Below are 24,519 nucleotides of genomic sequence, written 5' to 3'. Positions count from 1 at the left end.
TGCTTCTCTCTGCTCAGAGAGAAGACAACGTAGTGCCTTCTCCTGGCGTAGAGACTCTTATTGACTTCCTGAATGCAGTGATGGACGGCGAACTGGGAGATGTTAGCTATGTCTCCTGCTACAGACTGGAAGGATCCGCTGGCGAAGAAATTGAAGGCCACGGTGACCTTGAGGGCCACTGGGAAAGGTGTGTTCTCCCTGCTCTCAAGCTTCAGGTCTGGTTGCAGGAGGTGGCAGAGTTCTGTGACCACCTCCTTGGTGAAGTGCAGCCTCCTAATACACTGCTCCTTGCTTAAGTGAAGGTAGGAGAAGTACTGTCGGAAGACTCTAGATGGGCAAGGCCTCCTGTTGAGAGCCCTCATGGCCTTCCTCCTCCCTCCGCGCAGGTTCCCATCTTCCTCACTGCCTCCGCTCCCTCTGCCGGAGATCCTGGAGCACAAGGTTGACTGCCAGTAGAGCCCCCATGACTGTGAGCAAGCGTTGTGAGCAGAAACCTTTAAATAATAATGAAGGCGTTTTGCACTTGCAACAACACTCCCAGTTACCTTCGAACCTTGAAAGAGGTTAATAAAGCTGGTGGAGTTGCAGAAAGTTGCACAGGGTCAGTCACACTGCATAACCATGTCAGGTGCAACGGATTAATGATGATTCCTTTAAAAAAAACTGCTGGAACCTCCTTCCTGCTGTTGAATGCTTGCTCTGCCTATTGTTGTTTAGGCATTCTGGTAAATTGAACCATTGCTGCAGATCGGGCATCAGCTGAGCGTTGCACACTCCCTAATGTCACGATCTGGTTAATTTCAATTCCTCCAGCGATTGCATTTACCGGCAGCGCTACCGGCCCTCGCAAAATGGCGGTTGCCACGGTACCCGCCACCAGCTGGCAGAATAGCACCAGCTGTCGTTTTTTCACCATATTGTGGCGGTAACAGGTGGCATTAAACACTCAAATTTTTAGCCCATGGCCTTCGACCCCCTGCACAAATTTTCTTCATCGCCGTTCCTAACCCCTTCCCCAGTTACTGTCTCAGGCTAAACTAGACTGTTCATAACCTCCATATGCTATTCGACTCTGAGCTGAGCTTCCAACCCAACAGCCTCTCCATCACCAGGACTGCCTACTTGCACCTCTATAAGATCCCTGCCTCATCCAGTCTTCTGCTGTAACCTTCATCCATGCCTTTCCCCCTCCAGATTCAACTATTTCAGTGCTCTGCTGACTGACCTGCCTCCCATCCTCCACCCTCCATTTACTTCAGCTCATCCAAAATATTGCTACCCATATGCTATCCTGCACCAAGTCTCACTCACTCATCACCCCTGTGCCATCTGACCTACGTTGTTTCCCACTTCCCCCAACATTTCCAATTTAAAATTCTCATTCTCGAGTTTAAATGGCCTTTCCACTCCCCATCTCTGTAACCTCCTGAATCCTCACAACCTCCCCAGAACTCTCCATCCCTCTGTCTCTGGCCTGCCACCTTTGTCCAACCATTACCGGCCATGCCTTCAGCTTTCTAAGGCCTCACACTCTGGAATGCCCTACCTAAACCATTCCGTCTCTCCACCGCCTTCACCTCTAATATTCTCCTTAAAACCCACCTCTTCAACCAAGCTTTTGGTCACCTCTTCTAATATCTCCTTCTTTGGTTTGGGATCCATTTTGTGTTCACCTCTGTAAAGTGCTTTGCAATGTTCTTTCTATGTTAAAGGTGCCATACAAGTTGTTGTTGTGTGGTGATTGTAAGAACCAGTGGAAACTCACGGCTACTGGTGACATGTTCTATTTATTATGAGGCAGACAATGTTTCCTGGAACCTTAGGTGGTCTTTAAATTAATTCTAGAATGCCTTGCCAACTGTCAAGTGATAATTCACACATGCAGGAGTTCTCACTTGACAGTTGGCAAGTAAAATCCCTGAGGTTAATTGTCTCTCCACTGGACAGTTAAATTATCCGTTCTTCGATAGTACCCAACTTGTTTTCATTGTATAGCAATATGGCTGTGTAACTATTTATACTGTGTTTAGGGATAGCGTGTATATTAAGAAATATATACACGTCAGGTCCCAAAGGAGGGTCTGACATTCCCAATTCCTGCCTTTAGCTCCACTTCCCTGACAACAGTTGTCCATACAAGATAATTTTCAGTTGTACTGGTGGACTCCCACAAAACTTATGGTGGCAACAGGCCGGAATAGTGGCAGATGTGTTTTTGTTATGTGTAAATGTCAAAAAAGTTGTAGGTTTTTTTAATAACACAAACTATAATAATATTTGATATACAATAAAAGTGTGAGTTTTTCTATTGTGTTCAATGCAAATGTGAAGTTGAATATGTGATGGCTTCAGCTAGTTCCACTGCCCCGCCCTTTCATAGAAACATAGAAACATAGAGATAGGAACAGGAGTAGGCCATTCGGCCCTTCGAGCCTGCTCCGCCATTCAATGAGATCATGGCTGATCTTCATCTGAGATCTTAGCTGATCTTACCAGTTCAGTACCCCGTCCCTGCCTTTTCTCCGTAACCCTTAATCCCCTTAGCCTTCAGAAATATATCCAATTCTCTCTTGAAAATATTTATTGAATTAGCCTTCACAGCCCTCTGTGGCAGGGAATTCCACAGGCTCACCACTCTTTGAGTGAAGAAATTCTTCCTCATCTCTGTTTTAAATGATTTGCCCGCTATTTTTAGACTGTGGCCCCTGGTTCTGTGCTCCCCTGCCATTGGAAACATTCTCTCTGAATTCAGCCTGTCCAGGCCTGCCATAATTTTATATGTTTCGATGAGATCCCCTCTCAATCTTCTAAACTCCAGTGAGTACAAGCCCAAACTATTCAATCTCTCCTCGTAGGTCATTCCCGCCATTCCAGGTATCAGCCTGGTGAATCGCCGCTGCACTCTTTCCATGGCAAGAACATCCTTCCGCAGATGGGGCGACCAAAACTGTACACAATACTCCAGATGCGGTCTCACCAGCACCTTGTACAGCTGTAGTAAGGTATCCCTATTCCTATACTCGAACCCCCTTGATATGAAGGCCAACATACCATTTGCCTTCTTAATCGCCTGTTGCACCTGCATGCTCTCCTTCAGTGACTGGTGCACAAGAACACCCAGGTCCCTCTGCACTTCCCCATCTCCCAATCTATTGCCATTTAGATAATAATCTACCCTCCTGTTTTTACCCCCAAAGTGGATAACCTCGCATTTATCCACATTATAGTGCATCTGCCACGTATCCGCCCATTCCCCCAACCTGTCCAAATCGCACTGTAGCCTCCTGACATCCTCATCAGAGCCCACCCCTCCTCCTAGTTTAGTGTCGTCAGCGAATTTGGAAATATTGCATCCAATTCCCTGATCCAGATCATTTATATATATTGTGAACAGCTGGGGTCCCAGGACAGATCCTTGCGGCACCCCGCTGGTCACTGCCTGCCACTCCGAAAACGAGCCGTTTATTCCAACTCTCTGTTTTCTATCCGCCAGCCAGTTCTCTATCCACGTTAATACTTTGCCCCCAATCCCATGAGCCTTAATTTTGCATGATAATCTTTTGTGTGGAACCTTATCGAAGGCTTTCTGGAAGTCAAGGTACACCACATCCACTGGCTCTCCCCCATCTATTTTACCAGTTACTTCCTCAAAAAATTCCAGCAGATTAGTCAAACACGATTTACCCTTTGTAAATCCATGTTGACTCTGTCCGATCCTTTCCCCATTTGTCAAGTGCTCCGCTATTTTATCCTTAATAATGGACTCTAGCATTTTGCCCACAACCGATGTAAGGCTTACTGGTCTATAATTCCCTGCTTTCTCTCTACCCCCCTTTTTAAATATTGGGGTAACATTAGCTACCCTCCAATCCACGGGTACTGTTCCCGAGTCAATGGAGTTCCGGAAGATGATCCTTAGAGCATCTGCTATCTCCAGGGCCACCTCCTTAAGTACCCTAGGATGTAGTTTATCAGGCCCCGGGGATTTGTCGGCCTTCAGTCCCCTCAACTTACCCAACACCATATCCCTAGAGATACTAATTTCTGTCAGCTCCTCCCTCTCATTAGTCCCTATGTTTGCCGATATTCCTGGGAGGTTATTTGTGTCCTCCTTTGTGAATACAGAACCAAAGTATGAGTTTAATTGGTCTGCCATTTCCTTATTCTCCATTATATATTCTCCCGAATCGGACTGCAAGGGACCGACTTGGGATTTTACCAGTCTTTTCCTCCTGATATACCGATAAAAGCTTTTGCAGTATGTCTTTATGTTTGCTGCAAGTTTACTTTCGTATTCTATTTTCCCCTTCCTGATTAATCCCTTTGTCCTCTTTTGCTGTATCCTGTACTGCCCCCAATCTTCCGGTCTGGTGCTTTTTTTTGCCAGTTGATATGCCCTTTTTTTTGATTTTATGCTGTCCCTAATTTCCCTCGTTATCCACGGTTGAGCCACCTTTTTAGGTTTATTTTTATGCCAAACCGGTATAAACATGTTCTGGAATTCTTCCATTCTATCTTTGAATGCTTGCCATTGTCTATCCACTGTCAATCCCCCCAGAAACACCACCCAATCAATCTTACCCAATTCCCGTCTCATACCCTCGTAATTCCCTTTATTTAAGTTCTGGACCTTAGTCTCTGATTCAATTTCCTCACTCTCCATCTCGACTGAGAGCTCGATCATATTATGATCGCTCTGACCCAAGGGGCCTCGTACAAGAAGATTGTTGATAAGTCCCTTCTCATTGCACAATACCCAGTCTAAAATGGCCTGATCTCGAGTCGGCTCCTCGACATATTGGTCCAGATAACCGTCCCGAAAACATTCCAGGAATTCCTCCTCCTCAGAATTTTTACTAATTTGGGTAGTCCAATCAATATGTAAATTAAAGTCACCCATGATGACAGCTGTGCTCTTATCGCACGCTTCTCTAATTTCCCTTTTTATGCCTTCCCTCACCTCCATATTACTATTTGGAGGCCTATATATCACACCCACTAACGTTTTCCTCCCCTTGCTATTTCTCATTTCTACCCATACAGATTCTGTTTCATCCGAGTTAATATCCTTCCTTTCCATTGCATTAATCCCCTCCTTTACCAGCAATGCTACCCCACCTTCCCTACCTTTTTGCCGATCCTTCCTAAATATTGTAATTCCCCGGAGCCCTGCAATTTTTTTCCCTTCAGGTACTTATCCAATTCCCTTTTGAAAGCCACGATTGAATCTGCCTCCACTACCCTTTCAGGCAGTGCATTCCAGATTTAAAACGTTTTTGCTCATGTCGCCTTTGGTTCTTCTGCGTCCTCTGGTTCTCAACCCTTCCGCCAATGGGAACAGTTTCTGTTTATCTACCCTGTCTAGACTCCTCATGATTTTAAACACCTCTATCAAATCTCCTCTCAACCTTCTCTGCTCTAAGGAGAACAACCCCAGTTTAAAAACAAAAGTTGGGAACAAGATCATAAGGTCAAAAGAATAGCAATTAAAAAAAGAGGAATAGGACTGAAAAATGCTTGAAAATTGCTAACATCAGGAATGGTACTACAAAAAGAAACAAATGGGGAGCAAGACTGAAATGTCAAAGTGGGATTGAAAAGGAAGCAACAAATAAATACGTGGTTAAAATAGAAACATTCAAAGTTGTACTGGGAGTGGTTGTACAAAGAAAATCTGAATATAGGAAAAAAAAAACAGAAATAAAAGAGTGGGAGCTAAAAGGAATAATGGACCTGTACTTTAAAAAAAAAGTAAAAGCCAGAGTTAAAAGGAAACAGCAGAATTATACTTAGAAACACTGAGAGCAACACTTAAAAGAAAACAGGTATAGGAGTAAAAAAAATCCCATGGGAGAGAGAACAAAGAAAATCACAGGAGTGGAATTTAGGAAAAAAATGCAAAGATGAGAAGCAGAAACAACTGTGCCCTGGTGTGGTGGATGCAGACTTCCATCAATCTGACAGAGCAGAGTTTACAGCTGAAGTACACAAAGCACATATTATTAAAATCAAGGCCAAGATCTGAGCTGTGAATGGTAAACATAATGTATTTACCCCACAGAGGTAGGCTTTAGCATTCACACTCACACAAACGTTAGCTCAGCATCACATGATGCGACATTTTCTTTTAAAAGTATAGGATAACAAAGTTTTGAGTACATATTTCACATCCTAAGAAAATAGGACAGAAGGGAATGACTGCAATCTGTTAATACTATTATGTAATGGAGTGAAATTAAATGAAGATTTCCTGTAGAAATACTTGGAGAATGCAAGAGATTTAATTGTAGTTTTTTAAATTATGAAAAGTTTTAATAGAATGAATATGGAAAGACTATTTTATCTGGTTGGGGAGTCATTGATGAGGAGTCATCAACTTAAAATGATCATTGAGAGAGGTTAGATGAATTTTCTTTACACAGAGGCTTGTTGGAGCATGGAATGGTTTGCCAGAGAATGACTGAGGCAGAGAGCATTCCATCCTTTAAGGGAAAATTGGATACATACATTTGAAACAGAGAAAGATACAAGGGGAGAGCTAAAGGCACTAGGATTACTCTAGCAAAAAAGATGGCAGAGACATGACGGGCTAAATGACCTCTTTCTGTGCTCTAAGATTCTATGGTACTGTATTAAAAATTCTCCATTATACTATATAATCCTAATTTCCTTATCAGATAACATATTCCCAACTTGCCATAAGCAACACCATGACAGATTATATACATGCGGACACACCCACAGAATATATTTAAACCTATAATCAGTATTGTTTTAGGATGTGATAGTTTTAACAGATTAGCAACAATCCATTACATAATTCAACCACATAGTCATTCGGTCACATTTCCCTTCATCCAGCAATGTGGTTGACTCTTAACTGCCCTCTGAAATGGCCTAGCAAGCCACTCAGTGGTAACAAACCGCTACAAAAAACAATAAAAAGAATGAAACCAGAAGGGCCATCCGGTATCGACCTCGGCACCAGCTACGGACTTGCCAACGGCACACCCAGCCCAGTCAACCCCGCAAAGTCCTCCTCACCAACATCTGGGGACTTGTGCCAAAATTGGCAACAGCCTGACATAGTCATACTCACAGAACCATACCTTTCAGCCAATGTCCCAAACACCTCCATCACCATCCCTGGGTATGTCCTGTCCCACCGACAGGACACACCCACCAGGGGTGGCAGCACAGTGGTATACAGTTGGGAAGGAGTGGCCCTGGGAGTCCTTAACATTGACTCCGGACCCCATGAAGTCTCATGGCTTCAGGTCAAGCATAGGCAAGGAAACCTCCTGCTGATTATCACCTACCGCCCTCCCTCAGCTGATGAATCAGTACTCCTCCATGTTGAACACCATTTGGAAGAAGCACTGGGAGTAGCAAGGGCACAGAATGTACTCTGGGTGGGGGACTTCAATGTCCACCACCAAGAGTGGCTCGGTAGCACCACTACTGACCAAGCTGGCCAAGTGCTGAAGGACATAGCTGCCAGTCTGCGACAGGTGGTGAGAGAACCAACATGAGGGATAAACCTACTTGACCTCGTCCTCACCAATCTACCTGTCGCAGATACATCTGTCCATGACAGTATTGGTAGCAATGACCACCGCACAGTCATTGTGGAGATGAAGACCCATCTTCACACTGAGAACACCCTCCATTGTGTTGGTTGGCACTACCACTGTGCTAAATGGGATAGATTCAGAACAGATCTAGCAGCTCAAAACTGGGCATCCATGAGGTGCTGTGGGCCATCAGCAGCAGCAGAATTGTATTCAATGACAATCTGGCATATCCCTCACTCTACCATTACCATCAAGCCAGGGGACCAACCCTGGTTCAATAAGGCGTGTAGAAGAGCATGCCAGGAGCAGCACCAGGCATACCTAAAAATGAGGTGCCAACGTGGGGAAGCTGCAACACAGGACTACATGCATGCTAAAAAGCAGAAGCAGCATGCTATAGACAGGGGTAAGCGATCCCACATTCAACAGATCAGATCAAAGCTCTGCAGTCCTGCCACATCCAGTCGTGAATGGTGGTGGAACATTAAACAAATAACGGGAGGAGGAGGCTCCATGAATATCCCCATCCTCAATGATGGTGGAGCCCAGCAAGTGAGTGCAAAAGACAAGGCTGAAGCGTTTGCAACCATCTTCAGCCAGAAGTGCCGAGTGGATGATCCATATCGGCCCACTCCTGAGGTCCCCACCATCACAAAAGCCAGTCTTCAGCCAATTCGATTCACTCCATGTGATATCAAGAAATGGCTGAGCACATTGGATACAGCAAAGTCTATGGGCCTCGACAACATCCCGGCTATCGTGCTGAAGACTTGTGCTCCAGAACTAGCCGCGCATCCAGCCAAGCTGCTCCAGTACAGCTATAACACTGGCATCTATCCGACAATGTGGAAAACTGCCCAGGTATGTCCTGTCCACAAAAAACAGGACAAATCCAACCCAGCCAATTACCACCCCATCAGTCCACTCTCAATCATCAGCAAAGTGATGGAAGGTGTCATCAAAAGTGCTATCAAGTGGCACTTACTCACCAATAACCTGCTCACTGATGCCCAGTTTGGGTTCCACCAAGTCCACTCAGCTCCTGACCTCATTACAGCCTTGGTCCAAACATAGACAAAGGAGCAGAATTCCAGAAGTGAGGTGAGAGTGACAGCCCTTGACATCAAGGCAGCATTTGACCGAGTGTGACATCAAGGAGCCCTAGTAAAACTGAAGTCAATGGGAATCGGGGGGGAAACTCTCCACTGGCTGGAGTCATACCTAGCACAAAGGACGATGGCTGTGGTGGTTGAAGGTCAATCATCACAGCCCCAGGACATCGCTGCAGGAGTTCCTCAGGGCAGTGTCCTAGGCCCAACCATCTTCAGCTGCTTCACCAATGACCTTCCCTCCAACATAATGTCAGAAATGGGGATGTTCGCTGATGACTGCACAGTGTTCAGCGCCATTCACAACTCCTCAGATAATGAAGCAGTCCATGCCCGCATGCAACAAGACCTGGACAACGTATAGGCTTGGGCTGATAAGTGGCAGGTAACATTCACGCTACAGAAGTGCCAGACAATGACTATCTCCAACAAGCGAGCGTCTAACCACTGCCCCTTGACATTCAACAGCATTATCATCGCTGAATCCCCAACCATCAACATCCTGGGGGTCACCATTGACCAGAAACTTAACTGGACCAGCCACATAAATGCTGTGACAACAAGAGCAGGTCAGAGGCAAGGTATTCTGTGGTGAGTGTCTCGCCTCCTGACTCCCCAAAGCCTTTCCACCATCTACAAGGCACAAGTCAGGAGTGTGATGGACTATTCTTCACTTGCCTGGATGAGTGCAGCTCCAACAACACTCAAGAAGCTCGACACCATCCAGGACAAAACAACCCGCTTGATTGGCACCCCATCCACCACCTTAAACATTCACTCCCTCCATCACCAGCGTACCATGACTGCAGTGTGCACCATCTACAAGATGCACTGCAGCAACTATCCAGGGCTTCTTCGGCAGCACCTCCCAGCCCAGTGTACTCTTCCACCTAGAAGGACAAGGGCAGCAGGCGCATGGGAACAGCACCACCTCCAAGTTCCCCTCCAAGTCACACACCATCCTGACTTAGAAGTATATCACTGATCCTTCATTGTCGCTGGGTCAAAATCCTGGAACTCCCTACCCAGCAGCACTGTGGGAGTACCTTCACCACATGGACTGCAGCGGTTCAAGAAGGCGGCTCACCACCACCTTCTCAATGGTAATTAGGAATGGGTATAAATGCTAGCCTTGCCAGCAATGCCCACATCCCGTAAAAGAATAACAAATAATTAAAATCTGTAATTAAAAATAATGGGGGAAAAATTTGGTTGGTTAGCGTCTTCCGTTAGCGCTCCCCGGAACTTAATGCCTGAGCGCAGCGATTTTAGCGCCTATCGCGAAATTGACCAGTTGTTTTGCAGCAGCACTAAAGACTACCGCCACGATCTCCTGCGCCCGCAGATTGTGACGTCAGGCGAGTGTGTAACGCCCCAGTAGCGCTCCGGACTGGATATTGAGTCGCCCCCCCCCGCCTTAGCGCCTGCCGCTAGGAACGACAGGTAGAGGGGAACGTTTTGAAGTCAGGAAGGGGCTAGGGAAATGCTATTTAAAGGTGGGCGCTTCCTGCCTTTTCTTGTCAGCAAATTTTTTGCTTTCAACGCTGTCCTAAGGAGTTTTGGCCCTCAGCACCACGTTTGAGGTTCCTAAGCGCTGAGCTCTTTCCCTGGAGCTATCCATTAATGCTTCCAACACAATTGCTTTTGAGGTCTCTCCAGGCTGAGATTCAAGGCTGCAGTGAGCAGGGTGTGGCTGGCCAGCAAGATGGCCCCTCCCCTTTAAGAACTGGACGGCGCCAGCCTGTCTGGCTTCCATGGTAATTGGCATCGCCTGAGCTTCGGTAGCGTTCTGAGGTAGCGCCTCACTCTTTGACGTTTGCACCTTGAGAGGTGTGTAGCGCCTGATTTAGCACTCAAATCACATCCAGGGGCGATAGAGGCGAACTTTGCAGTCGGAGGCGATAATTAGCGTCGGGTGCTAAACTTTGCACCCGACCGATATTAGAGCCCCATAATGGGCGATACCCAATTTTTCCCCCAATGAATATTTATGAATGGCTTGTTTCGATAAATACAGCTGTTCAGAGTGAGACTGAGCCTGACACGTTTCCCTTAAATCACTGCTGATGCTGTCCTTGGAGTGCGTCAGCTGTAAGTGATCTAACTCTTGACCCTCAATGAGTGTAGCTGGCAGTCACAGAGATAAGATTAATTTGTTGGAATGCATGTCTATTGAAGAAAAAATTAATAGCCATTAAGTACAAGGTGGTGTTTTGAATCTGAAGCCTGTGGAGAGGGCAGGTTCATAAAACTGTTAGTAACATTACAGTAACATTCAATAACCCATAGTTATTGTGCCTTTGGCTATATGAAAACTGCATATTTAATTACAGTTTCTAATTCTGCAAAGTGTTTTCTATTAATTTAGATACATCTGTTGCTAAATTCCCAATCTTTGATTTTATCTTGCAAATATTAAATGTCAAAAATCAATTAATGATTTTATTAGAAATTGCAGCCTTTGCACATTTCTTTTTTGCAATACAGCCATATGTCTTATTATATATTAACATTATTTCCAGAAAGTTACAGAAATACAAAAGCACAAGTGCAATTACAACTTTCTTTCTGCTCATTCTATCAACCTATGGCTTTATTCCACCCAAAAGTAAATCCAGCACTGTCCTTTAAGGAGAGTTCCTTCCTTTCTTATTGTTTTTTTTATTAATTCGATGAATGATTTTATCGATGAAGCGATCTGGGCATCGCTGGCAAGGCCAGCATTTATTGCTCATCAATAATTGCCCTTGGTGGTGAGCTGCCTTCTTGAACCGCTGCAGTCCGTGTGGTGAAGGTACTCACGGTGCTGTTAAGGAGGGAGTGCCAGGATTTTGACCCACCGACAATGAAGGAATGGTGATATATTTCCAAGTCAGGATGGTGTGTGACTTACAAGAACATAAGAACATAAAAACATAAGAAATAGGATTGCCCCTCGAGCCTGCTCCGCCATTTAATGAGATCATGGCTGATCCGAATTTGGCTTCAGCTCCACTTTCCTGCCTGCTCCCCATAACCCTTGACTCCCCTGTTGCTCAAAAATCTGTCTACCTCAGCCTTGAATATGACTCCGCTTCCACAGCTCTCTGGGATAAAGAATTCCAAAGATTCATGACCCTCTGAGAGAAGAAATTCCTCCTCATCGCCGTCTTAAATGGGCGACCCCTTATTCTGAGACTATGCCCCCTCGTTCTAGATTCCACCACAAGGGGAAACATCCTCTCAGTATCTACCCTGTCCAACCCCTCAGAATGTTATACGTTTCAATAAGATCATCTCTCATTCTTCTAAACTCCAATGAGTATAGGCTCAACCTGCTCAACCTTTCCTCATAAGAAAAGCCTTCCATCCCAGGAATCAATCTAGTGAACCTTCTCTGAACTGCCTCCAATGCAAGTATATCCCTCCTTAAATAAGGACCAAAACTGCATGCAGTACTCTAGATGTGGTCTCTCCAGTGCCCTATACAGTTGTAGCAAGTCTTCCCTACTTTTATACTCCAACCCCCTTGAAATGAAGGCCAACATTCCATTTGCCTTCCTAATTACTTGCTGCACCTGCATGCTAACTTTGAGTTTCATGTACGAGGACACCCAAATCTCTCTGTTCCGCCGCATTCTGTAGTCTTTCTCCATTTAAATAATATTTTTCTTTTCTATTCTTCCTACCAAAGTGGATAACTTCACATTTTCCCACATTATACTCCATCTGCCAAATTTATGCCAATTCACTTAACCTAGCTGTATCCCTTTGCAGACTCTATGTCCTCCTCACAACTTGCATTGTCCGCAAATTTGGCTACAATGCACTCGCTTCCTTCATCCAAGTCATTAATATAGATTGAAAATAGTTGAGGCCGCAACACTGATCCCTGTGGCACCCTATTAGTTACAGATTGCCATCCTGAAAATGACCTATTTATCCTGACTCTCTGTTTTCTGTTAGTTAGCCAATCCTCTGTCCAATCTAATATATTACCCCCAACACCATGAGCTCTTATCTAATGCAGTAATCTTTAATGTGTCACCTTGTTGAATGCCTTTTGGAAATCCAAATACACTACATCTCCTGGTTCCCCTTTATCCACCCTGCTTGTTCCCTCCTTAAAGAACTCTAATATATTTGTCAAACACGATTTCCCTTTCATAAAATCATGTTGACTCTGTTTGATTGTATTAGATTTTCTAAATGCCCTACTACTACTTCCTTAATAATGGATTCGAGCATTTTGCCAATGACAGATGTTAGGCTAACTGGCCTATAGTTTCCTGCTTTCTGTCTCCCTCCTTTTTTGGATAAGGGCGTAACAGTTGCAGTTTTCCAATCCGCTGGGACTTTTCCAGAGTCAAGGGAATTTTGGAAGATTACAACCAATGCATCCTCAATCTCTGTAGTCACTTCTTTTAAGACCCTAGGATGCAGGCCATCAGGTCCAGGGGACTTGTCAGCCTTTAGACCCATAAGTTTGCCTAGCACTTTTTCTCTAGTGATAGTGATTGTTTTAAGTTCCTCCATCCCTGTTGCCCCTTGATTTTTTACTATTACTGGGATGTTTTTAGTGTCCTCTACTGTGAAGACAGATACAAAATATTTGTTCAATGCCTCTGCCATTTCTTAGTTTCCCATTATTATTTCCCCAGTCTCGTCCTCTAAGGGACCAATGTTTACTTTAGCTACTCTCTTCCTTTTTATATACTTGTAGAAGCTCTTACAGTCTTTTTATATTTCTTGCTAGTTTACTCTCATAAGCTATTTTCTCCCTCGATTATTTTTTTAGTCATCCTTTGCTTGTTTCTAAAATTTTCCCAATCTTCTGGCCTACCACTAATCTTTGCAACATTGTATGCCTTTTCTTTCAGTTTGATACCATCCTTCACTTCCTTGGTTAGCCATGGTTGGTTCATCCTTCTCTTCGAGTCTTTCTTTCTCATTGAAATATATCTTTGTTGAGAGTTATGAAATATCTCTTTAAATGTCTGCCACTGCTTTGCTACCATCTTACCTTCTAATCTATTTTCCCAGTCCACTTTAACAAACTCTCTTCTCATACCTTTATAATTGCCTTTATTTAAGTTTAATACTCTAGTTTCAGACCCAAGTTTCTCAACTTCAAAACTGAATGTGGAATTCTATCAAGTTATGATTACTCTTCCCTGGAGGATCCTTTACTATGAGATCACTAATTAATCCTGTTTCATTACACATTACCAGATCTAAAATAGCCTGTTCCCTGGACGGTTCCACAACATATTGTTCCAAGAAGCTGTCCCAAAAACACTCTATGAACTCGTCCTCAAGGCTGCTTTTGCCAATTTGATTTATCCAATCTATATGAAGGTTAAAATCACCCACGATTATTGTAGTACCTTTCTTACAAGCCCCCATTATTTCTTGATTTATACTCTGTCCTATAATGTAGCTACTGTTAGGGGCCTATAGACTACTCCCAGCAATGCCTTCTTTCCCTTACTATTTCTTACCTCCACCCAAATTGATTCTATATCTGGAACTTCCAAGCCAAGATCATTTCTCACTATTGTACTGATCTCATCCTTTCTACCCAGCTTCTTTTCCTTTCTGTCTATCCTTCCGAAATGTCAAATACTCCTGAATATTCAGTTCCTAGTCTTGGTCACATTGCAACCATGTCTCTGTGATGGCTATTAGATCATACCAATTTATTTCTACAGTATTTGTGCCATCAATTCATCTATCATGTTATGAATGCTGTGTGCATTCAGATAGAGTCTTTAATTTTGTCTTTTTATCATTTTTCCCTACTCTGACTCTATTTGCTGGTGCACTCTTATGTTTGTACGCTCTGTCCCTTCCTGTCACACTTTGGTTTTCATTGCCCATATTGCTACCCTGCACTATTGCCCTGTTCTTGCTCTTTAAATTCCAACATTTCTCCTCACTTGAAGCCTCCCCCCACTATTTAGTTTAAATCCCTACCTACAGCCCTAGTTATTCAATTCATCAGGACACTGGTCCCCGCATGGTTCAAGTGAAGGCCGTTCCAACGGAACAGCTCTCTCTTTCCCCAGTACTGGTGCCAGTGCCCCATGAATCGAAACCCATTTCTCCCACACCAAACATTGAGCCATACATTCAACTCTCTGATCTTATTGATCCTATGCCAATTTGCTCGTGGCTCAGGTAGTAATCCAGAGATTATTACCTTTGTGGTTCTGCTTTTTAATTTAGATCCTAGCTGCTCCTACTCCTTCAGCAGAACCTCTTTCTTAGTCTTACCTATGTCATTGGTTCCTACGTGGACCATGACAATTGGATCCTTCCCCTCCCACTCCAATTCCTCTACAGACCCGAGGAGATGTCCTTAACCCTGGCAGGCAACACAGCCTTCGGGACTCGTGCTCTCGGCTGCAGAGAACAGTATCTATCCCCCTAACTATAGTGTCTCCTACCACTATGACATTCCTTTTTATGCCCCCACTTGAATGGCCCCCTGTACCACGGCGCTGTGATCAGTTTGCTCATCCTCTCTGCAGTCCCTGCTCTCATCCACACAGGTTGCAAGAACCTCGTAATTGTTGGACAAGTGCAAGGGCTGAGGTTCCTTCAATGCTACCTCCTGGATCCCCATAACTGCCTCACTCGCAGTCACTTGGAGGGGAACTTGGAGGTGGTGGTGTTCCCATGTGCCTGCTGCCCCTGTCCTAGGTGGTAGAGATCGTGGGTTTGGGAGGTGCTGTCGAAGAAGCCTCGGTGAGTTGCTGCAGTGCATCTTGTAGATGGTACGCACTGCAGCAACAGTGCGGCGGTGGTGGAGGGAGTTAACGTTTAAGGTGGTGGTTGGGGTGCCAAACAAGTGGGCTGCTTTGTCCTGGATGGTGTCAAGCTTCTTGAGTGTTGCTGGAGCTGCACTCATCCAGGCAAGTGGAGAGTATTCCATCACACTCCTGACTTGTGCCTTGTAGATGGTGGAACGGCTTTGGGGAGTCAGAGGTGAGTAACTCACCACAGAATACCCAGCCATTGACCTGCTCTTGTAGCCACAGTTTTTATGTGGCTGGTCCAGTTAAGTTTCTGGTCAATGGTGACCCCCAGGATGTTAATGGTGGAGGATTCAGCAATGGTAATCTGGTTGAATGTCAAGGGGAGGTGGCTAGACTCTCTCTTGTTGGAGATGGTCATTGCCTGGCACTTGTGTGGTGCAAATGTTACTTGCCACTTATCAGCTCAAGCCTGAATGTTGACCAGGTCTTGCTGCATGCGGGCACAGATTACTTCATTATATGAAGAGTTGCGAATGGAATTGAACTTGTATGGCGCCTTTAACATAGTAATCATCAGCGAATATCCCCACTTCTAAACTTATGATGGAGGAAGGTCATTGATGAAGCAGCTGAATATGGCTGGGCCTAGGACACTGCCCTGAGGAACTCCTATAGCAATGTCCTGGGGCTGAGATGATTGGCCTCCAACAACTACAACCATCTTCACTCATGCTAAGGATGACTCCAGCCAGTGGAGAGTTCCCCCTGACTCCCATTGATTTCAATTTTACTAGGGTGCTTTTATGCCACACTCGGTCAAATGCTGCCTTGATGTCAAGTGCAGTCACTCTCACCTCACATCTGGAATTCAACTCTTTTGTCCATGTTCGGAATAAATCCATAATGAGGTCGGGAGCCAAGTGGTCCTGACGGAACCCAAGCTGAGTATCTGTGAGCAGGTTATTGGTGAGTAAGTGCCACTTAATAGCTCTGTCGACAACATCTTCCACACTTTGTTGATAATTGAGAGTAGGCTGATGGGGCTTGAATAGGCCGGATTGGATTTGTCCTGCTCTTTGTGGACAGGACATACCTGGGCAATTTTCCACTTTGTCGGGTAGATGCCAGTGTTGTACTGGAACAGCTAGGCTAGAGGCGCGGCTAGTTCTGGAGCACAATTCTTCAGCACAATAGCCGAGATGTTTCCCGGTTCCTTTGCTGTATCCAGTGCACTCAGCTGTTTCTTGATATCACGTGGAGTGAATCAAATTGGCTGAAGATTGGCTTCTGTGATGGTGAGGGCCTCAGGAGGAGGCCGAGATGGATCATCCACTCGGCACGTCTGGCTGCAAACACTTCAGCCTTGTCTTTTGCACTCGTGTGCTGGGCTCCGCCAGCATTGAAGATAGGGATGTTCATGGAGCCTCCTCCTTCCATAAGTTGTTTAATGGTCTACCACCATTCACAACTTGACTGGATGTGGCAGGACTGTAGAGCTTTGATCTGATCCACTGATTGTGGGATTGTTTAGCGCTGTCTATAGCATGCTGCTTCCCCGTTTGGCATGCATGTAGTCCTGTTTTGCCAAACTTTCTTTATGCTAAAGAAAAGTTGATCACCGTCTCAACTGCAAGTTGTTTCACTAAGAAGTTACTTGTTTTTATTCTGAGTATGAAAGACACATAGAACATGAGCAAACCCTGCCCCCGCACCCACCCCCCCACTATTTTATTGAAGCCAATTAGTAAAATCATGTTGGAAACCAAGATTGTGCATGTCCTTGGTGCTTCTCCTATTCTGCCACCATAACGTTGGCAGAGTAGGGCTGCCCTGGAGACCTATTTTTCCCATTTTTTCCTGATCCTCCAAAACATATCTCCTCTCAGCTTGAATCATTCACTTTCTTTGTTTTTAGCTCATACCAATTGGATCTGTCTGATGCTCTTCACCACACTCAATTCCAAACTGTAGTTGGGGATTCAATAATTAGTGGGATAGTGGGTATCCACTGCAGTCCTGATCAGGAGTCCAGGAGGGTGTGCTGCCTAAGCAGTGCCAGGGTCAGGGTTATTTCGAAGCAGCTGGAAGGGAACTTGGAAATGGTGGGGAAGAACCAATGAGATAAGGAAGAAAAGGGAGGAGGTCCTGCTACGGGAGTATTACATAGTACTTACAGCACAGAAACAGGCCATTTGGCCCAAAAGGTCCATGCCAGTGTTTATGCCCATTGGGCATATGCAACTTTACAGCTTCATGCAAATGAAGCCCGAGGCCTAATTTTGCTCAGCTCTTAGGCTGACGTATTACAAAGTATTTACAGCAAAAAACAGGCCATTCAGCCCAACATGTCCATGCCGGTGTTTATGCTCCACATGAGCTTCCTCCCACCCTTCTTCATCGAACCCCATCAAGATATCCTTCTATTCCTTTCTCCCTTATGTGTTTATTGAGCTTCCTCTCAAATGCATCTCTGCAATTCGCCTCAATTACTCCTTGTGGTAGCGAGCTCCACATTCTAACCATACTCTGGGTAAAGAAATTTCTCCTGAATTCCTCATTGGATTTATTAGTGACTCCTTATATTTATGGCACTTAGTTTTGGTCTCACCCGCTAGTGGAAACATCTTCTCTACGTCTACCCTATCAAATCTTTCATAATCTTAAAGACCTCCATCGGGTTACCCCTCAGTCTTCACTTTTCTAGAGAAAAGAGCCCCAGCCGGTTCAATCTTTCCTGATAGGTATAACCTCTCAGTTCTGGTATTATTGTAGTAAATCTTTTTGCACCTTCTCCAGTGCATCTATAACCTTTTTATAATATGGCGATCATAGTTGCTCACAGTACTCCAAGTGTTGTCTAACCAAGGTTCTATACAAGTTTAACATAACTTCTCTGCTTTTTAATTCTAGCCCTCTGGAAATTAACCCTACTGCTTGATTTGCTTTTATAATGCACTTATTAATCTGTGTCGCTACTTTTAGTGATTGTGTATCCCCAATCTCTCTGCTCCTTTACCACATTTAGGGGGAAAAATTGGATTGCTTTGCACCTCCCATTAGCGCCCCTGGGGGGCGCGCAAAGCACCTAGCACCCGGACGTGGCACCACTAATGCCTCTCGCGAAATTCAGCAGGAGGTTCGCGGCGGTGGTAGCCGGTAGCGCCCTGTGGCGCTGCGCCTCTAGTGATGACATCATCACCATGCACAGCGCCCCGCTCGTGTCCCGGCCACAAACTTCAGTTGCGCCCCCGGACCTATCGCCGGACGATATGTCCGATAAGGCCAGGGTGGCGTTTTTGAAGCCACAGCGGCGCAAGTTAAAGGGAAGGTGTCGGGCGACTTTTTTTTTGGCCGCCTGCCAGCACCTGCCCCGTTCCCCTTTTTTATTCGGGGTGCCGGTCGCGATTGCTCGAGTGCCGAGCTCTTTTACCGGTACCCCACTCCCCGGTGGTCCAGCAGGGCCCTGCTGCATGCAGCGCTAGGCCCCTCCCCTTTAATCAGGGGAGGGAGGCCTGCAATACCGCGGCACTACGTGCCGACGCATGTGGCGCTGTTGTATGTAGTTCCACGATATTCACTTGTAGTCTCCTGCTTGGGGCACTACCACTGAATTTAAGGCGCAGGGATGCTAACTTTTTCGGGGCGCTAAAAGTAGCTCCCCAGCGAAGTTAGCACCCTCAAAGGGGGCACCACTGAATTTTTCCCCCTTAGGCTCTTATTTTCCAAGGAGTATGTGGCCTCCTTATTCTTCCTATCAAAGTTCATTTGTCAATTACAAGCCCATTCTGCAAGTTTATTCATGTCTTCCTGTATTTTGTTGCAATCCTCCTCTGTATTAACTATACCCCTCAATTTGGTGTCGTTCGAAAATTTTGTAATTGTACTTCTGATTCGTGAGTCAAATCATTTATTTAAATGGTGAACGTTAGTATTCTCCCAGTACCGATCCTTGTGGAGCACCACTTCCCACTTTTTGCCAGTCTGAGTAACTACCTTTAACCCCTACTCTCTGTTTTGTCGTCAGTTTGCTATCCATTCTGCTACTTGTCCCCTGACTCCACATGTTCTGACCTTAGCCATGGGCAATGTTGCCGCTAATTTTTTTTCGATTCACGGTCATTCAAATTACCGCGCATGCACAGTTTATGACATTAGAACGTAATTTTGTGGCCTGTGCAGGATCTGCAGATCATTGCACAGCTGCGTGGCCACACAGATTAATGGGAACATTAGTCATGTGTCTACTATGTGGTGCCTTATCAAAGGCCTTTTGAAAATCCAAATATATTACATTTACTGCATTACCCTTATCTACCCTTTCTGTTACTTTTTCAAAGAATACAATAAGGTTGGTCAAGCATGACCTTCCCTTTTGAAATCTGTGCTGACTATTCTTTATTATATTTTCAGTTTCCAGAGGTTTTTCTATTACATCTTTGAGTAAGGATTCCGTTATCTTTCCTACCACTGACATTAAGCTAATTGGTCTATTGCTTGGAGTTAAATTAAAAAGCAGGACCTTGGGAGTAGTAAGTTCCAGATGACAACCTGAGCCTCATGCTAATTGGCATTGGGAGAAAAAGATGAGGAAAATTAATTTGTGGCTGATAGAGTGGTGTGGGAAGTTCATACAACACTGGCACCAGTGCTGGGACAGGAAAGAGAGTTACTGCTGGGATAGGCTGCACCAGAACTGAGATTAGACCAAGGTCCTAGCGGAAAGAATAAATAGGGCTGCAGAAAGGATTTTAAACAAGTAAAAGGTGGGGAGGATTTGAATAGATATAATGGTATCCAAAAGATTAGAAAAAGGGATGGAGCAAAGATCTGAGTACAAAAAGAGACAACGTTAACATAAATACTCAGTGAATGGAAAAGGTTATAGAAAGCAATAACTACCTGATAAAAATAAAGCAGGAGTATAAAAAAATAAGAGCATATGGCAATATACAGAGGCCTAGAAATTGGGCTACTTACCGCCACCATCCTGGTGAAAAATGGCAGCTGCCACTCTAGCACCCTTCTCTGGTGTGGGACTCGACAGCTGCCATTTTGCCCTAGACATGTAAATGAAGAGAGGGTGATGTCATGCCGACTTAACGTCATACTCTGCAAACTTTGACCTCAGCACTGGGTACTAAGCTCGCTCTGAAAGGCGAGCGTGCAACAGACTGAGAGATGCTGTCAGCACCTCTTAAAGAGACACACACATATTTCGGGCAAGTTTGCACTTAAGCTATTGGTTGGATTTTTTTATTTTATTGAAGTAGTGGCTTGGTGCAATACATGTTAAAAGTTTGCAGGGAGTGCTGCTGAATGCTTGCAAGGCCTCGGATGGTAAAGGAAGGCCCCTGAGGAGACAGAAAATGCTGGAAATGCTCAAGTAATCAGGCAGCATCCATGGAGAGAGAAACAGAGTTCACATCTCAGGTTGAGATGCTACCTGACCTGCTGAGTATTTCCAGAATTTTATGCTTTTACTTCAGATTTACAGCATCTGCTCACAGAGGGAAGAGGAAGACACAGAAGAGGAGGAAACAGAAGGAAGGATGCAACCCAGACACCCCCTTTCTGGCCAGGATATCCAGGGTGGAATCATCTGCCTGTGACCACTACCCCAATTCCACTTTCAACATTAGTCCCACACCTTACCTTCCCTCTGTTACTGACCATCACGGCATCCTCTTGGCTACAAAGCTGAAATAAAAGCCACCACAAAGCAAACTTTCCAATCCAACTTTATCCATCCATCCAATATGACATCAAGAAATCAACTAATCACCCCTATGTATTCCCTTAGTGACTGCCTTAGTGCCTTTGCTTATCCTACTGATGTCTCGCAGTGCTACTCCAGTGGCTGCAGCATGGCTGGTGGAAGGCTATTGAATTTCAGTGGGGTCACTGCAAATGGCCTTGCTGGTCAACCATGAGGAGCTGATGGCTGAGAGTGTGAAATCAAGTGACAGTGTTTCTTCTTCTTCCCTCTCTTCCCCCTCTTCTTGGCCAACCACTTGCTGGGTAGGCTGCATTTCTTGGGTGTGTGAAATCAGGAAGGCACAACCATGGAGTTGTGGAAAGCAGAGGGTGGGAAAGCAAGAGGTGCAGGTCAGAAGGGGGATAACGTATGAGGATACCAGCATTTTGTATCCTTTCAGCCCCATGCCCCTGCCAAGAATGGCCAGCACCATCTCCTCCAAGGGGGTGAGGTGAAGCTAGGAATGGGAGGTGTGCTCCCTGTTTGGTACAGATTGTTGGTAGGTGAGTGATTGGGCAGGGGAGGTGGCGGGGGTACAGCAGTGTAAGTCGTGCATTGAGAACTGTGTGAGGCTAGTGGTGCAGTTGGTAGGAGACGGCTTTTGAAGATGCATTCACTGACCTTGACCACTGATCTGAAGTCATGAAACGTCTTTGGGCACTGGAGCCAGGTGGTGGGTGACACTGCCAGCAGTGATGGCCTCGGTGATCTGGTCCCACATTGTTCTTTCTGGAGGGCCTCCTGGCCCCTGTGGGTAGAGGACCTCTCTTGAAGTGTTGATGTCCTGCACAAAGCTGGAGTGCTGCATGCAAGACCCTGGGTGCCCCTTCCCTGGCTTGCTGAGCCATTTGTGTTAGTGCTGAAGCACTTTTACCATTTTTTTAGGTGCGGAAGGGAATTCAGCTTTAAGAGCTGAAAACTCCTATTTGGAAATTCTTTTTAATGTTAATTTTTTTTCAGAAGGCAGTTGAGCTGTAAAGACTAAAAACTGCCTATATTTACATGATTTTTATTTTGTTCATTTCAGAAGGCAGTTCCCCTTTCTAAAGGGTTCTTTCTAAATGGGGAAAAGCTAAAAACAATGGAGGTCCCAAAAGACAAGAGGTACATAGATCATTAAAATGTCATGAACTGATACAGAAAATAATTTAAAAGGCTAATGGAATGCTGGCCTTTATAACTAGAGGACTATACTGCAGCTATACAAAACCCTGGTTAGACCACACATGGAGTACTGTGAGCAATTATGGGCACCACACCTTAGGAAGGATATATTGGCCTTGGAGGGAGTGCAGCGTAGGTTTACCAGAATGATACCCAGACTCCAAGGGTTAAGTTATGAGGAGAGATTACACAAATTAGGGTTGTATTCCCTAGAATTTAGAAGGTTGAGGGGTGATCTGATCGAAGTTTTCAGGATATTAAGGGGAACAGAGAGGGTAGATAGAGAGAAACTATTTCCACTGGTTGGGGATTCTAGGGTGAGGGGGCATCATCACGGAAGACCTCTCCTGGTCTCTCAATACCTCCTCTTTGGTGAAGAAAGCCCAGCAGCGCCTATATTCCCTAAGGAGGCTGAAGGGATGTAACCTATCACCCCTGATCCTCTCTAACTTTTACCGCTGCACAATAGAGAGCATCCTGATGAATTGTATCACAGTATGGTATGGCAGCTGTAGCTCCTATGACCGGAAAGCCCTGCAGCGGGTAGTCAAAACTGCCCAACGCATTACTGGCACCCGGCTACCGACCATAGAGAACATCTACCAGAAACGCTGTTTATGGAGGTCACTGACCATCATCAAAGACCCTACCCACCCCAGCCACAGTTTGTTCACCCCCCTGCCATCTGGGAGATGCTACAGATGCATTCGCACCCGAACGACCAGATTTAGGAACAGCTTCTTTCCCAGGGCTGTCATCCTGCTGAACTCTACAAATAAACTCTAAAGCCTGCACATCTGCCAATGCACTTTATTATGGTTATGTTTATGTATTACAAGCCAAATGAATGTTGAATGTTAAATGTCTTAATCAAAATGTACACTCTCAGGAGCCGCAAGCCTACATTTCGTTGTACTGCATTTGTGCACTAACAATGACAATAAAGTTGATTATTATTATTATTGATTATTATAGTCTAAAAATTAGAGCCAGACCTTTCAGGAGTGAAATTAGGAAACGCTTCTACACACAAAGGGTGGTAGAAGTTTGGAACTTGCTTCCACATACAGCAATTGATGCTAGATCAATTGTTAATTTAAAATCAATTATTGATAGCTTTTTGTTAACTAAAGTGATTAAGGGATATGGGCCAAAGTTGGATATACAGGAAACTTTGTGCTATCTGGCACCGACCTGTTGCCGTTCCCTCAAAACTGCCGGACACACCAGCATTAATGTTGAAGCATACGGAGCTTTTCATCTCCGTATCTGACAACAAACACTGTTGCTTAGCAACAGCTTCTAAACAGCCAGCCCGTACCTTGGAAGCGTCTCTCTGAAGTTGTTGCTAAGCTACAGAGACTTTGCAGAGCCTGACTGTTGAAAAAAAAGCCACGAGAAGAAAAAAAACCTAACAAAACGGCTCCTGATTTTTGCCGGTGGCTCGAGCTTGCCGGACATTTAGCCTCCGGATAACACAAAGTTTCCTGTATGCAGTTAGGTCACAGATCAGCCATGATCTCATTGAATGGTGGAACAGGCTCGAGGGGCTCAATGGCCTACTCCTGTACCTATGGTTCCTTTAAGAGACCGAACTGCTTTCTGAAATGACAGCCTCACTTTCAGAGCAGGCTGTTCTTGATGCGATGACACTACGGCCACGCTACATTGGGGCCTCCTGCCGGGACGAACATCACCAGGACGGCATTACACAGGAAGTTTAGCATTGGGCTAATGTTAATTAGCCCCCAGCGCCAATTTTTCGGTCCTGCCAGAGCCAACATTTTCACCGGCCTTTAACACTGGCCAGCGGTGGCACCGGCAGGTTTTTACCGGTATCGAATTTTTAGGCCCGAGCATCAGCAACAAAATGGGATTGAGGGCAATAATTAGAAGTGATGAAACAGATGTAAGAGGGATAACAGAAATAGAAACATAGAAGATAGGAGCAGGAATAGGCCATTCGGCCCCTTGAGCCTGTTCCGCCATTTAATGAGATCATGGCTGATCATCCAAATTCAGTACCCTGTCCCTGCTTTCTCCCCATATCCCTTGATTCCTTTAGCCTTTAGAAATATATCTAACTCCTTCTTGAATATATTAAGTTGGCCTCAACTGTCTTCTGTGGTAGAGAATTCCACAGGTTCACCACACTCTGGGTGAAGAAATTCCTCCTC

Source organism: Somniosus microcephalus, chromosome 10 (genome assembly GCF_052327205.1).
Source record: "Somniosus microcephalus isolate GS21.2 chromosome 10, FLI_Smic_1.0, whole genome shotgun sequence".
Lineage (NCBI taxonomy): Eukaryota > Metazoa > Chordata > Chondrichthyes > Squaliformes > Somniosidae > Somniosus > Somniosus microcephalus.
The sequence above is the reverse complement of the archived record's forward strand: the minus strand, read 5'-3'. Positions refer to the sequence as shown.